The following is a 13,684-nucleotide window of genomic DNA, read 5'->3' on the forward strand; positions in this document are numbered from 1 at the left end:
AGTAAAAATGGAAGTCCTTGTCAGAAGTTGTGCATGGTAAATAGGGATTGTACATAAATGGACAGGGCCACCCGGGGGAGGGGCGGTAAGTGGGACAATTTGCCCCAGGCCCCAGGCTCCGCAGGGGCCCCCATGAGAATGGCCAAGGCTCCGGCCCCAGCCCGACCCAACCCCATCTCTGCCCCTCTCCCGGAGACTCAGTACATTCAGGAGCATCCCTGGACAGCTGCAGCGTGGGTCCAGCAGGGCCCCTGAGCTCCACCCCACTCACAGCCACATGGTAAGGGGGCGGGGCTGCGAGCTCCACTCTGAGCTCAGCTCCCTCCGCTCGTCTTGGAGCTCGCAGCCCCACCCCCTTACAACGTGGCTTTTGAGTGGGGAGGAGCTCAGGGGTCCCGCCGGAGCCATGCTGCAGCTGTCCAGGGAAGCTCCTGGATGGGCTGAGGCTTTGGGTGAGCAGAGAGCTGCGGGTAAGGGGCCGTGGCCGGGGGGGAGTTGGATAAGGGGCAGGAAGTCCCAGGGACAGTCAGGGCACAGAGAGGGGGCAGAGGTTGGCAGGGGGTGGTCAGAGGACAGGGAATGGGGGGGTTTGGATTGTGGGCATTTCAGGGGTCTGTTTTCAGGGGCATTTCAGGGCATCAGCGGGGGGGCAGATAGGGGTTGGGGCAGTCAGGGGACAGAGAGCAGGGGTGGGCTCCCGGGGTGGTGGTGGGGGGTCTCTGGGGGAGGGTGAGGGAACAAGGAGCAGGATGGGTCGGGGATTCTGAGGGGGCAGGCAGTCGAGGGGCAGGAAGTGGGTGGGGGTCGGATAGGGGGCAGGGCCAGGCTGTTTGGGAGGCACAGCCTTCCCTACCCTAAAGCTCATTCAGCAGTTGGAGGCTTACAGTAGAGTCAAGCTGTTAGCTTTTCCATTAGGGCTACCATCCCTTTCACTTCTAAAATGCCAAATTATAGTCTATATTTAATTTCAGTGCCATAGGGAGATTCACGTCAGGGGAGGATAGCTTCATTTAAAATTAGCCATTAGGGGAGGGATCACATGAGAAAAGTAATATCCTTCCCAACCCTACCAAGGGAGATCTCCCTCCCCTGCATTCCCTGAGGCTCCAGAGGGGTTAATTCAGTTGTTCTCAAACTTTTATACTGGTGACTCCTTTCGCATAGCAAATACCTGAGTGTGACTCCCCCCCCATATAAATTAAAAACACTTTTTAATATATTTAACACTATTATAAAGGCTGAAGCAAAGCAGGATTTGAGGTGGAGGCTGACAGCTGGCGACCCCCAGTAATAACCTCGTGACCTCCTAACCCCAGTTTGAGACCCCCTGGGTTAATTTAATGTTAGCACCCTGTATTCATTCACATGCATGTTCTATTTTGAGCATTTCAGTTTTCACAACATAGGCTCATCCCAGATTCTGGAAGAAGCTCAAATTCTCAGTTCGTGGAGTATGTACATAAGCTATACTAAAGACAAATCCACAGTAACCATCTCCAGTTGGTGAGGGACACCATGGAGCCAGTCTCTAGGAAACAGATAAACGCATGGAGGTTAAGTTCATTAATGGCTATTAGCCAGGATGGGTAAGGAATGGTGTCCTTAGCCTCTGTTTGTCAGAGGGTGGAGATGGATGGCAGGAAAGAGGTCACTTGATCATTACCTGTTACGTTTACTCCCTGTGGGGCATTTGGCATTGACCATTGTCGGTAGACAGGATACTGAGCTGGATTAACCTTTGGTTTGACCCAGTATGGCTGTTCTTATGTTCTAACCTAAATGAACCCAAATTTATGGAGACAGATATGAGTTAAGGAAGCCAGCAAAGAATCAGAAACCTGGAAAAATCTCTGACTGGATGGGCTCAGGCATTTGGTCACAAGCTGAAGTGGTTCAAAAGTTTTGGATTTTTTTAAGCAGAATTTTTTATTGTTTCTTTAAACAATCAAACACAGCAAGCAGCAAATATTTGGCCACACGCTTCTGAAACCCCAAACCATAACCAGGTTTTGGCAGACTAATTTCAACTTTTCAATTAAAAAAACACAACAAATTTTGAAGGAAAGCAGACATTGTCCGTGATTTTTTTCTGCTTTTTAAAAACCCCTAGTTTTCGATCCAGAAAAAGTTTTGATGGAAAATATTTGTCCAACCTTTTTAATGAGCTTTAGTGCCTTTTAGCACTAGTTGATGCTGAGAACCAGTGATACCTTGTAAAGAAGTTTTCTCAAAACTGTGTTTGTGCCAAGATGCAGAAGGTTTATCTTTCCCAGAGCCGCCTGTGGCAGGGGGGAGCAAGTGGGGCAATTTGCGCCAGGCCCCGCAGGGACCCCCACAAGAATATAACATTGTATAGTATTGCAATTAATGGTAAATTCTCAGAATGGAGAGGGGTAACTAGTGGTGTTCCCCAAGGGTCAGTCCTAGGACCAGTCCTATTCAATTTATTCATAAATGATCTGGAGAAAGGGGTGAACAGTGAGGTGGCAAAGTTTGAAGATGATACTAAACTACTCAAGATAGTTAAGATCAAAGCAGATTGTGAAGAACTTCAAAAAGATCTGGCAAAACTAAGTGATTGGGCAACAAAATGGCAAATGAAATTTAATGTGGATAAATGTAAAGTAATGCACATTGGAAAAAATAACTCCAACTATACATACAATATGATGGGGGCTAATTTAGCTACAATGAGTCAGGAAAAAGATCTTGGCGTCATCGTGGATAGTTCTCTGAAGATGTCCACGCAGTGTGCAGAAGCGGTCAAAAAAGCAAACAAGATGTTAGGAATCATTAAAAAGGGGATAGAGAATAAGAGTGAGAATATATTATTGCCATTATATAAATCCATGGTACACCCACATCTCGAATACTGTGTACAGATGTGGTCTCCTCACCTCAAAAAAGATATTCTAGCACTAGAAAAGGTTCAGAAAAGGGCAACTAAAATGATTAGGGGTTTGGAGAGGGTCCCATACGAGGAAAGATTAAAGAGGCTAGGCCTCTTCAGCTTGGAAAAGAGGAGACTAAGGGGGGATATGATAGAGGTATATAAAATCATAAGTGATGTTGAGAAAGTGGGTAAGGAAAAGTTATTTACTTATTCCCATAATACAAGAACTAGGGGTCACCAAATGAAATTAATAGGTAGCAGGTTTAAAACAAATAAAAGGAAGTTCTTCTTCACACAGCGCACAGTCAACTTGTGGAACTCCTTACCTGAGGAGGTTGTGAAGGCTGGGACTATAACAATGTTTAAAAGGGAACTGGATAAATTCATGGTGGCTAAGTCCATAAATGGCTATTAGCCAGGAAGGGTAAAGAATGGTGTCCCTAGCCTCTGTTCATCAGAGGATGGAGATGGATGGCAGGAGAGAGATCACTTGATCATTGCCTGTTAGCTTCACTCCCTCTGGGGCACCTGGCATTGGCCACTGTCAGTAGACAGATACTGAGCTAGATGGACCTTTGGTCTGACCCGGTACGGCCGTTCTTATGTTCTTAATTTTTTTTATGGAAGGGGACCCTGAAATTGCTTTGCCCCAGGCCCCCTGAATCCTCCGGGCAGCCCTGTAAATGGAGGAAATGGCAGAATACTGTTAGCAAACACAACACATCTAAACATGCTCCTTTTCATCCTTAGGAGCAATCCAGCACTCCACTGTAATGAATCCACATGAGAACGTAACCTTCATATACTAGATTTCATGGCAGGGTGTATGGTGTCTCTCATCTATCTGTTTTTAATTACAAAGACCTCCATTTTTCTCTGCATTCTCACTTTAGCGCTGCACAAACTTATGTTTGCTTCACTATAGGCAGTGAAATTATTCTTCTATGATCTTATACAATACATGTTCTAGGGATTCCAGTAGCGCTCCTGTCACCTTATCTGTCTATGAACTCAGATACAGATAGAGAGTACATATGGCACACTTCAAACACACACATTGTGGAGACTATAACTGCATTGGTTAGGTAGAAATGGACCTGGTAGATGCAAGACTGGCTGTGACTGATCTTGTTTGGGTGGTGCCGAACCTGACAGCTTAACATCGTTTGCTTACTCATCAGATGGGCTTTTTCTAGTATCTTGTTTGAAAAGGACATTTGGCTTTGACACTGACTCGTTTGTCATAGGTATCCTCTGAGCTTATATACCTGGCAGTTATTTCTACTCCCTGGCGGACAGGCTCAGTCAGTGATTCAATGAGCCTTCTTTCTCTTAAAGAAGACACAACTCTTTAGCTACAGTAGAGCCAGTATTACTCTAATTAGCATCCTGATTTTGGGATCTGTATTGATAACACTTTCTGAAGGTAATGAAAATACTCTGAGAACAATTAAACCTTCTATGCATAAAACAGACTATTTTAATGGAAACAAAATGTCCTGTTTTGAGTAGGAATAAGGACCTCAAATCTTGTCTTAGTTGTGGAGGTCGTCCTTAACTAAATCAAATTTTATTTTTAAAAATAAAACAAAGAATTAAACATAGATACACTCTCCGCTTTGTAATATTTCTAGAAAGAGAAGCAGATATTAATTACACAGCAATACAATTCAGTGTTTTCTCAGTGTTTTTTTTCTACATTGCAGAACAATAAATGAAGCATCCAGAAGGGAGGTAACAAGGAAACAGAGGACTAAAGTCTGTCCATCATTTGTGAGGGGTGAGGTGAAGAAATCAGGGGTAGCAAGTTATATCTGATAGAAAAGAAAACATATTCAAGTACAATTATTTGCTGGAACACAGACTGAGATATAGGAAGTGAGGGCCTGGTCCAAACCCCATTGAAGTTAATGGGAATCATGCCACTGACTTCAAAGGGAGTTGGATCAGGCCCTAAAGGCATAAAAGTCAATTTAATCTCCCCTACATAGCTCCATTTCAGAGTCTGCATATTGTTTCCTGTCTTCATGTTCTTTAGAAGTTTCTATACAGAGAACATATATACTAAAATGGAAAAGTCTTGCTGCTGTGCATTACCCAGTATTTCACTGCAAATAGGATAGAGGCGGAGACCCTTCATCAATAAAATCTTTAACTGCATTCAGCATTTTCTTTATTAAGGGCCTGATCCTGCACCATTGGGGACAAAGGGAGCTCAGCCATTGACTTCAGTAGGTCCTGAATCAAGCCTTTGTTGAGCTTCAGGAATTGTATTAGGAAAAACTAGTAAAATATTGTCTTCTGTTTTAATTCCATTTCTTGTACAGGAGTCTCTCTCTGACTCAAGTATCTATAAGGGTTCCATTAAAGGGGCACAAACCACCTGAAATTTGATGAATTTCAAGAAATTAGTTTAAAATAGTATCACATACTACCACTGACCTTCAGCACCCCTGCCAATTTTTGTGGTTTTACAATTGCATTATTCTAGTTTAAAAAATGTTGTTCTCTCTCCTATTGCTGTGTAAATTGTTAGGATATAGGCCTATACTTTAAGAAATTAGGTGTATTCTTATCACTTAGCTAGTTATAGAGGTATAAAAGAAAGAATTAAAATCACTGTCTGTGTAATGGTCTTCTCTTACTGTGACAGGCTAAGGCCTTCAGCTAAGATGTAGTTAGGCAGCCATAAGCTGGGAAGTGTATGGTCACATCCTCATATTCCAAACTAGGCACATTGAAATAAGGTGCTATTGGGCTATTAGGAATACAATCCTGTCCTGATATTCCTCTCACCTCCAGAGAAAGGGAAGAGCCTAGAAGATAGCATCCTATCTGGCAAGAACTCACTTATCAATAGACACAACTGGAAAACCCTTATGTCTGTACAGATGTAGTTGTGAAATTCTCACTTCTGTATTGTTTTGTATGTTTATTTGCATGGTCTCTGTCTGGTTCTGTAATTGTTTCAGTTCACTGTATAATTAATTTGTTGGGTGTAAACCAATTAAGGTGGTGGAATATAATTGGTTAAATAACCATGTTACAATATGTTAGGATTAGTTAGTTAAATTTCAGGATTCTTTGCTGCTTTTAGTAAAATGATTGGTTAAGGAATAGCTAAGCAAAACGCAGGTTTTACTATATAGTCTGCAGTCAATCAGGAAGTGGGGGAGGGAATGGGAATGGGAACAGGGACTGGGGATGGGGGAATTAAAATCATGTCTTGCTAAAGGGGAAATGGGAACAGGGAACAGGAATAGGGACACAGGCAAGGCTCTGTGGTGTCAGAGCTGGGAAGGGGGACACTGAGGAAGGAAACTGGAATTGTGCTTGCTGGAAGTTCACCCCAATAAACAGCAAATTGTTTGCGCCTTTGGACTTTGGGTATTGTTGCTCTCTGTTCATGCGAGAAGGACCAGGGAAGTAGGAGGGTGAAGGAATAAGCCCCCTAACATAAATAACCCACACACACAGAGGGAAATTAGTAAGTGACTCTATTTGGTAGAACCATTTTATATTCACAGTGTTGTCAAATGCACAAAGTAAACAAATTGAGAAAAATAGTTGTCTTGCTAATCTTTCAGCAATAGTGAAATAGTGTCCTTTCAAAATATCAGTGGTAACAAATTAACTTTGTATTAGGGCTGTTGATTATAAATTATTATGGCTGTCAATTAAGGGTAGTTAATGCCTGAGATTAATTGTAGGGCTGTCGATTAATTGCACTTAATTCAAAAAAATTGTGATTCAAAAAATGAATTGTGATTAATTGCACTGTTAAACAATAGAATACCAATTGATATTTATTAATTTTTTTTGATGTTTTTCTCTGTTTTCAAATATATTGTTTTCTACTACAACACAGAATACAAAGTGCACAGTTCTCACTTCATATTATTTTTATTACAAATATTTTCACTGTAAAAATGATAAATGAAATAATGTTTTTCAATTCACCTTATACAAGCACTATAGTTCAATCTCTTTATTGTGAAAGTGTAACTTACAAATGTAGATTTTTTTGTTACATAACTGCACTCAAAAACAAAATAATGTAAAACTTTAGAGCCTACAAGTCCACTCAGTCCTACTTCTTGTTCAGCCAATCACTAAGACAAACAAATTTGTTTACATTTATGGGAGACGCTTCTGCCTCTTTCTTATTTACAATGTCACCTGAAAGTGAGAACTGGGATTCACATGGCACATTTGTAGCCGGTGTTGCAAGGTATTTACTTGCCAGATATGCTAAACACTCGAATGCCCCTTCATGCTTTGGCCACCATTCCAGAGGACATGCTTCCATGCTGATGATGCTCATTAAAAAAATAGCGTGTTAATTAAATTTGCGACTGAACTCCTTGGGGGAGAATTGTATGTCTCATGTTCTGTTTTACCCACATTCTGCATATGTTTTAGGTTATAGCAGTCTCAGATGATGTTTGTTTTAAGAACACTCACAGCAGATTTGACAAAACACAAGGTATCAATGTGAGATTTCTAAAAATAGCTACAGCACTCAATCCAAGGTTTAAGAATCTGAAGTGTCTTCCAAAATCTGATCAGGACAGAGTGCGGAGCATGGTTTCAGAAGTCTTAAAAGAGCAACACTCCGATGCGGAAACTACAGAACCCAAACCACCAAAAAAAAAGAAAAGAAAAGAAAATCAACCTTCTGCTGGGGCATCTGACTCAGATGATGAAAATGAACATACGCCCGTCCACTCTGCTTTGGATCATTATCAAACAAAACCCATCCTCAGCATGGATACATGTCCTCTGGAATGGTGGTTGAAGCATGAAGGGACCTATGAATCTTTAGCGCATCTGGCATGTAAATATATTGTGACGCAAGTTACAACAGTGCCATGCGAATGCCTGTTCTCACTTTCAGGAGACACTGTAAATAAGAAGCCGGCAGCATTATCTCCTGCAAATGGAAACAAGCTTGTAATAAAAAATAAAGTGAGCACTGTACCTTTGTATTCTATGTAGCAATTGAAATCAATATATTTGAAAATGTAGAAAACATCCAAAAATATTTAAATAAGTGCTATTCTATTATTGTCTAAGAGCACGATTAATTGAGCGATTAATCTCAATGAATTTTTTAAATAATTTAACAGCTCTACTTTGTATGTAATCAGCAATACTTCTGGATTCTGAAAAAAAAATTAAAGATATTGTAGAAAACTAAATTCATCCTTTGCTGCATCTGCATAGCCACTGTCTAACTACTTTCCCTTCGGGATTCTCAGATTTTAAATTCTTGAGTTACACACACCAGTTGGTCCACTGGCCTTGTTTTGCCAGTCATCTTAATTTCCTCAGTCACCATCACCATCTTGCCTTTTGTTTTTTCCACATACTGGTGAGGAATCTCCATACTTTTCAATTTAATGCCCACCATGGAGAGCTTAAGCAACAGCTCTTACACTTTATGATTCAGAAGTGGGAAATTGCTTCCCAGAGTGGATTACATCTTATCTGTTTTCTCTTTGAAAGCTTCCAGCTGTTCTCTAATGAAGAGCTCTCCTGCTGCAAAAGGTAAGGGAGGGGCAGCACATCCTGCAGTAGCTGTAACTGTGTCCAATGCATTGGCAGTGTGGGAACCACAATCCCAATTTGTAGTAATTATTTTTAGCTGTGTGTTTGATGTCCATCTCTCCTGCTCCCCTCACCCCCCCCAAAAAAAAAAAATCTGGCCAAGCCCTGCGAAATTAGATTTGAATCTCTCTTCTGTTGGTTCATCTGAGAATACCCTGAGCATTAGATAAAATATGTCAGCATGTAGAGGGCTATACTATCAACCCCTGGAATAAGAGTAGCTCATAAATTGTCTTGGTTTGCTCATGAAAGTTGTATGTCCTGAACATAATGAAACAGTGCTTGTTTCACTGTGTGTTTGAAGCACCATTTAAATAAACATAATTATAGGCTGGGCTGATCACACTGTATCTCCTGTCTCATGCAGTGCAAAAGATGGACCTGCTCTGGGAATGAATCAGGTTGCATAATGAAGGAGGCTATTGTCTGTAGGGTCCTCTGCCTGATTAGCTGCAGAAGTAGGAAGGAGTGTACTATTTTCAGGACTCGGCCAGGCAGGTCTAGGCCTGACCAAAACTAACTGCCCTCCCCTTCAACTAAGGGGAGGAACCACTAAGTCCAGGATCAAGCTGATTATGGAGGACTCCAAGCACAGAACCCCCAGGAGCACCCACTGCTCCTCAAAAGAGTCCCAGAAGTCAGTGATCACTGACCAGAGGAACTCTGCCTGAAGACATGAGAAGACAAGGAACCAGAAATAGGTCCAGCAGTTGCAGAGGATCCATATCCCCATTCCAGATTCCTCCTCCTGGAGTGATGGGTGGCCACCTTGGCCAGCGCCAGGAGGAGGCTGATGAGGAGGTCCTGCAACTTTGTGGGGCCAAAGATGAGGTGTGCAAGGATCAAGAGGTGCCAGGAAATGTGCAGTCAGAACCTCCATACATGATTCTGGAGGAGCCAGAAGAGGGGCTGCAACCTGACACATACTACTTACATGTGTGACAGGGCCTCCCTGTTGCCATAGATGGGACAGGTGTTGTGGGAGTTCTCACGACTCTGTGCTCATAGCTTCATGAAGGAGACACAACTAATATCTCCAGAGGGCAATGGACTGGGAGCTGAGTACAGACTGGCCCACTGCGATTCCTCACCCTCCTTATGTGGTCGCAGATCCCACCACTGGGTGTCGTGGTGGGACACAACTGTGAGGAAGTGGATGGTGTGAAGCACAAGTGCATACAGATGTTTTCTGGGTGTGGTTTGAAAGCAGACTGGCTGAATGTTATGCAGCCGGCTCAGGTTGCACTTTGGGGGCAGCTGGGGAGGCTTGCAAGGCAGGGGGCCTATGATGAGTTCCAGAGGATTGGGGTGAGGGATGGTCAGGAATTGTTCTCCCACAGGACTCACTTAAAGAAAGTGAAAGAAGCAGTAGGCAAGGCTGCTGTCACCTCTTGGAGCACACAACAGGGGAAGAAAGGTGTATACCTATTGTGGGTACCGGAGACCGTGGGCTTAAGCCCACCAATAGCTGAAGGCCCTCCCCCTCAGCTGGAGGAAGAGGCCACTGGACCCAAGTCACAACTGAATGTTAGGGACAATAAATAAAAAAAAGGGGGGGACTAGTGAAAGTCATAAGGTAAAAATCAGGGAACTGGAAGGAGAAACTGAGTGGAGAACCTCTGACAGCACCCACTGCTCCTCAAAGGCATTCAAGGAGGTAGTAGACAAAGGAACTCTGATCTGAGGCATGATCAAACAGGGCATCAGGAGTAGGCCCCACAGTCGCAGAGCAATCCCCTCCCCCATCCAGCTTCCTCTTCCTGGTATGATGGTTGGCCATCTTGGCCAGCACCAGGAGGGTGATGAGAAGGTCTCATAAATTAATGGGGCGGCAGATAGGGCGTGTGAAAATCCTGAGTTGTAGGGAAAAGTGCAACCAGAAACTCTTACTGAGGATCTGGAGGAGTCAGAAGAGGGGCTGCAACCTGGTGCAATCTACATAGATGTGCACCAGGGTCTCCCTCTTGCCGCAGAAAGGATTGGTGTTGGGGAGTTCATGAACCACACCAGGTCCAGGCCCATGCTCATGGATGAACTGCCAGCTGATATCCCCTGAGGATCATGGGACCTGAATGGAGTACAGGCTGGTTAACCAAGGTTTCTTGCCCTCCTTAGATGGCAACAGGTCCTGCCACTTGCAGTCAGGGTGGGACACAAGGAGAAGGAAGTGGACAATATGAAGCACGAGCACATACAGATGTTCTCTGGGCCCGGTTCAGAGGCAAACAGGCTGGATATTGTGCTGCTGGCTCTGGTGGCATGTTAGGGCAGCCTGGGAGGCTCGCTGGTTAGGAGCCCGATGACATATTCCAGAGGCCAGAGTTGAGGGGGAGGCAGGGAGCCCCCTCACCAGGTCCTTCTTGAGGAAAGTGATAGAAACAGGAGGCAAGTCTGCTGTCACCTCTAGGAGCACATGACAGGGGTAGGAAGGTTTGTAGTGAATAAGGCAGGGGATTGTGGGAAGAGAGAGGATGGTCTCATGGTTAAGGCAGTTGGAAGCAGACCTGGAGAATTGGATTATATCCCCTGTCTCTGACACAGATTTCCTATGGATTGCTGGGCAAGTCACTTAAACCAAACTTTTCAGAGCTGGTCACTAAGGATATGTGTACACTGCAATTAAACACCCACAGTGGGCCTATATCAGCTGACTTGGACTCATGGGTCTCATGCTACAGGTCTGTTTAATTGCAGTGTAGATTTTCCAGCTCAGGCTGGAGTCTGGGCTCTGGGACTCCACAAGCCTGAGCCCAAATATCTACATCATAATTAAACAGGCCCATAGCCCAAGCCCCATGAGCCCGAGCTAGCTGATACAGGCCAGCTGTGGGTGTTTAACTGCAGTGTAGACATACCCTACACCAGTGTGGTCCTCATTTCTGAGTGCCCGATATGAGACCCTGTGTTTTGACTTGCAGAAGTGCTGAGCATTCACAGCTGCAGTTGAAGTTAAAGGGAACTGTACTTTGAACATATAAAGTGCTCTATAAAAATCAGGATTTTGGTAGCTCCATTGGGGAGCCACAGTTAATGAATACTCTTGACCTTAATCTCAGTGTGTCTCAGTTCCCCATCTGCAAAATAGGGATAATACCACCCTCTCATCCCACACAAGTGATGTGAAAATAAATTCATTGATGTTTGTGAAGCACTCAAATACTGTAGTGATGAGCAGCACAGAAACACCTATGAAGAAATTAATAATTCTATCTTCAGAGCAGGGTCGGAATAATGTGCGATAAATAAGGCCTGGGACCACACATTGAACAATGAGGAGAAACAAAATATTGAAAAGCTGCCCATTAAGTGAGAACCATCCTTTCTATACACTGAATGAGGCAAGAGTCTTGTGGATAATAGCATGTGATCACCTAATTAAAGACTGCATCGTAATGCCTATACACAACTAAGGTTGCAAGGTAATCTTCATTTCCTCCTAATTTATGAGTGCTTGACTCTGAAAACATAATAATCTTCTTTTAACATAGCTTTTTGCATGTAATAAAATGTATATGGTTGTTTTTAAAGCATACATTTGGTAGCTATTGAGGTGTCCCATAATTCACTAGATACAATGTACCATTTTTCACTCATCCACTGATGGTGTTCTCTTTTTCTTAAGGTCTACTGGCAGTTCATTTCAGCCAGAATGATGAAGAAAGGGCAAACCCTTGAGAGAAATTCACCTGTGCTTTAACTCTAGTAAAAGGACTTCAATGGAGTTATATCAGCGATGAATTTGGCTCTTTATGCCTATTGCTTCACTCTTAATTTCCTCCAGTACCTCCTGCAGAGATGCACTGCATTTAGATGTTATCATGAATAACAGATAAATGGAAAAGAGAGTTTAGTTTTCTTGGTCAAAACCTAACTAATCCGTAAATATTTTAGGGCTTGTCTACACACAGAATTTGTACCACTTTAACTATACTGGTGTAACTAAAGCAGTACAACCTCCCACACCCGAGCATGAACACTGTTATACTGGTCCTGCAGGAATTGTCCAGCATCTTGAAGGACCAAACCCTTAAAGATTGCTGGTCTGCATGGCAAAGTGTGAGACTCACAATATGCATCTGTTGATAATTCCAGTAATAGGTATGTGACCGTGTTTTATTAATAATTTAACAGTATTCAGAACTGTCTATTTCCTCCTCCATACATCCCCAGCAATTTTCTTTCATCATACCTGTCAAAGTAGTTTCAATCCTACAGCCAGGAAAGAAAATATAGAAACATGTTATTCATGATGGCTGCTGATCCTTCAGCTTCACCCAGGAGCATGGACAGAGTAACTTATATAGGTCAGTCATTTGTGAGTTCTCTTTGCTCATGAGAATAATAGCTATTATAATAGAGCTCATCCAGCATGTCATATATAGTTTCTCCAAATAATCATTTCTGGGTAGAATTCAGTAGCTTTTACAGAAACACACAGATATACTTTTCAAATTACTTTCCTGGATGTCATTACATGTCAAACATCACAGTCAACTACACTTAAAACGATATCACTGGCACGTTCAACTTCATGATTTACTTCAGTTCATCTGATATAATTCTGATTCTGAAACACCAGGCAGTGGGCAGTGCTGAAGCATCAGGCACTGGGCAGATTTCTTTTAAACTGTCATAAAATAATCTTTGAATAAGACCTGGTGTTTAAATAGTTGATAACACAGAACAAATTAACAGCTGAAGTATCTATTGTAGAATGACATTTTCCAAAGATGTCATTTCCTCCCGTTAATATTCTGTTATTGCCTTGGAAAACTAAAACAATGAATGTTGAATTATGTCCATATTATTGCTACCCATGATTATTTAGATTATTATTCATAGCGTGTGTATGCTTTTCTTCTCTTTATGTGGATGGTTGTACTAACCTCTAAAAACTAAAAGGGTTTTTTATTTTTAAATAAAATTGTGTATACTTATTGTTACATTTGCTCCAGGGCTTTACAGTTTCTGCTCTGATTATACTTTTGCCTTGCCAATTTCAGATCCTCCCTCCTCCCCCACAGTTTATCATACACTCCCTTCTTAACATGCTAGTTTATTACGATTATCCATTCTACAAAACCATTAATGAAGTGAAATGAAAGCAACAATAAAAATAAAGCGTAAAAGCTAGTTCCATGTCTGTGGGGAGAAAGAAAGCCCGCACTTTTATCACTTGGT

At 42.5% G+C, this 13,684-nt stretch overlaps 1 long non-coding RNA gene across 4 annotated transcripts; it reads left to right on the plus strand.

Moving 5' to 3' along the window:
- The first annotated feature begins 377 nt into the window (after positions 1–377).
- Positions 378–13,440, plus strand: LOC127036550 (uncharacterized). Of its 4 annotated transcripts, none has more exons than XR_007770170.1 (3): positions 378–452; positions 11,720–11,922; positions 12,126–13,440. It is a non-coding gene; the product is annotated as an uncharacterized LOC127036550 (long non-coding RNA). The 4 variants fall into 4 exon arrangements; XR_007770172.1 differs by having other exon boundaries at positions 398–452; positions 11,725–11,922; XR_007770171.1 differs by having other exon boundaries at positions 400–470.
- Positions 13,441–13,684: the final 244 nt, after the last annotated feature.

Source organism: Gopherus flavomarginatus, chromosome 1 (assembly GCF_025201925.1).
Source record: "Gopherus flavomarginatus isolate rGopFla2 chromosome 1, rGopFla2.mat.asm, whole genome shotgun sequence".
Lineage (NCBI taxonomy): Eukaryota > Metazoa > Chordata > Testudines > Testudinidae > Gopherus > Gopherus flavomarginatus.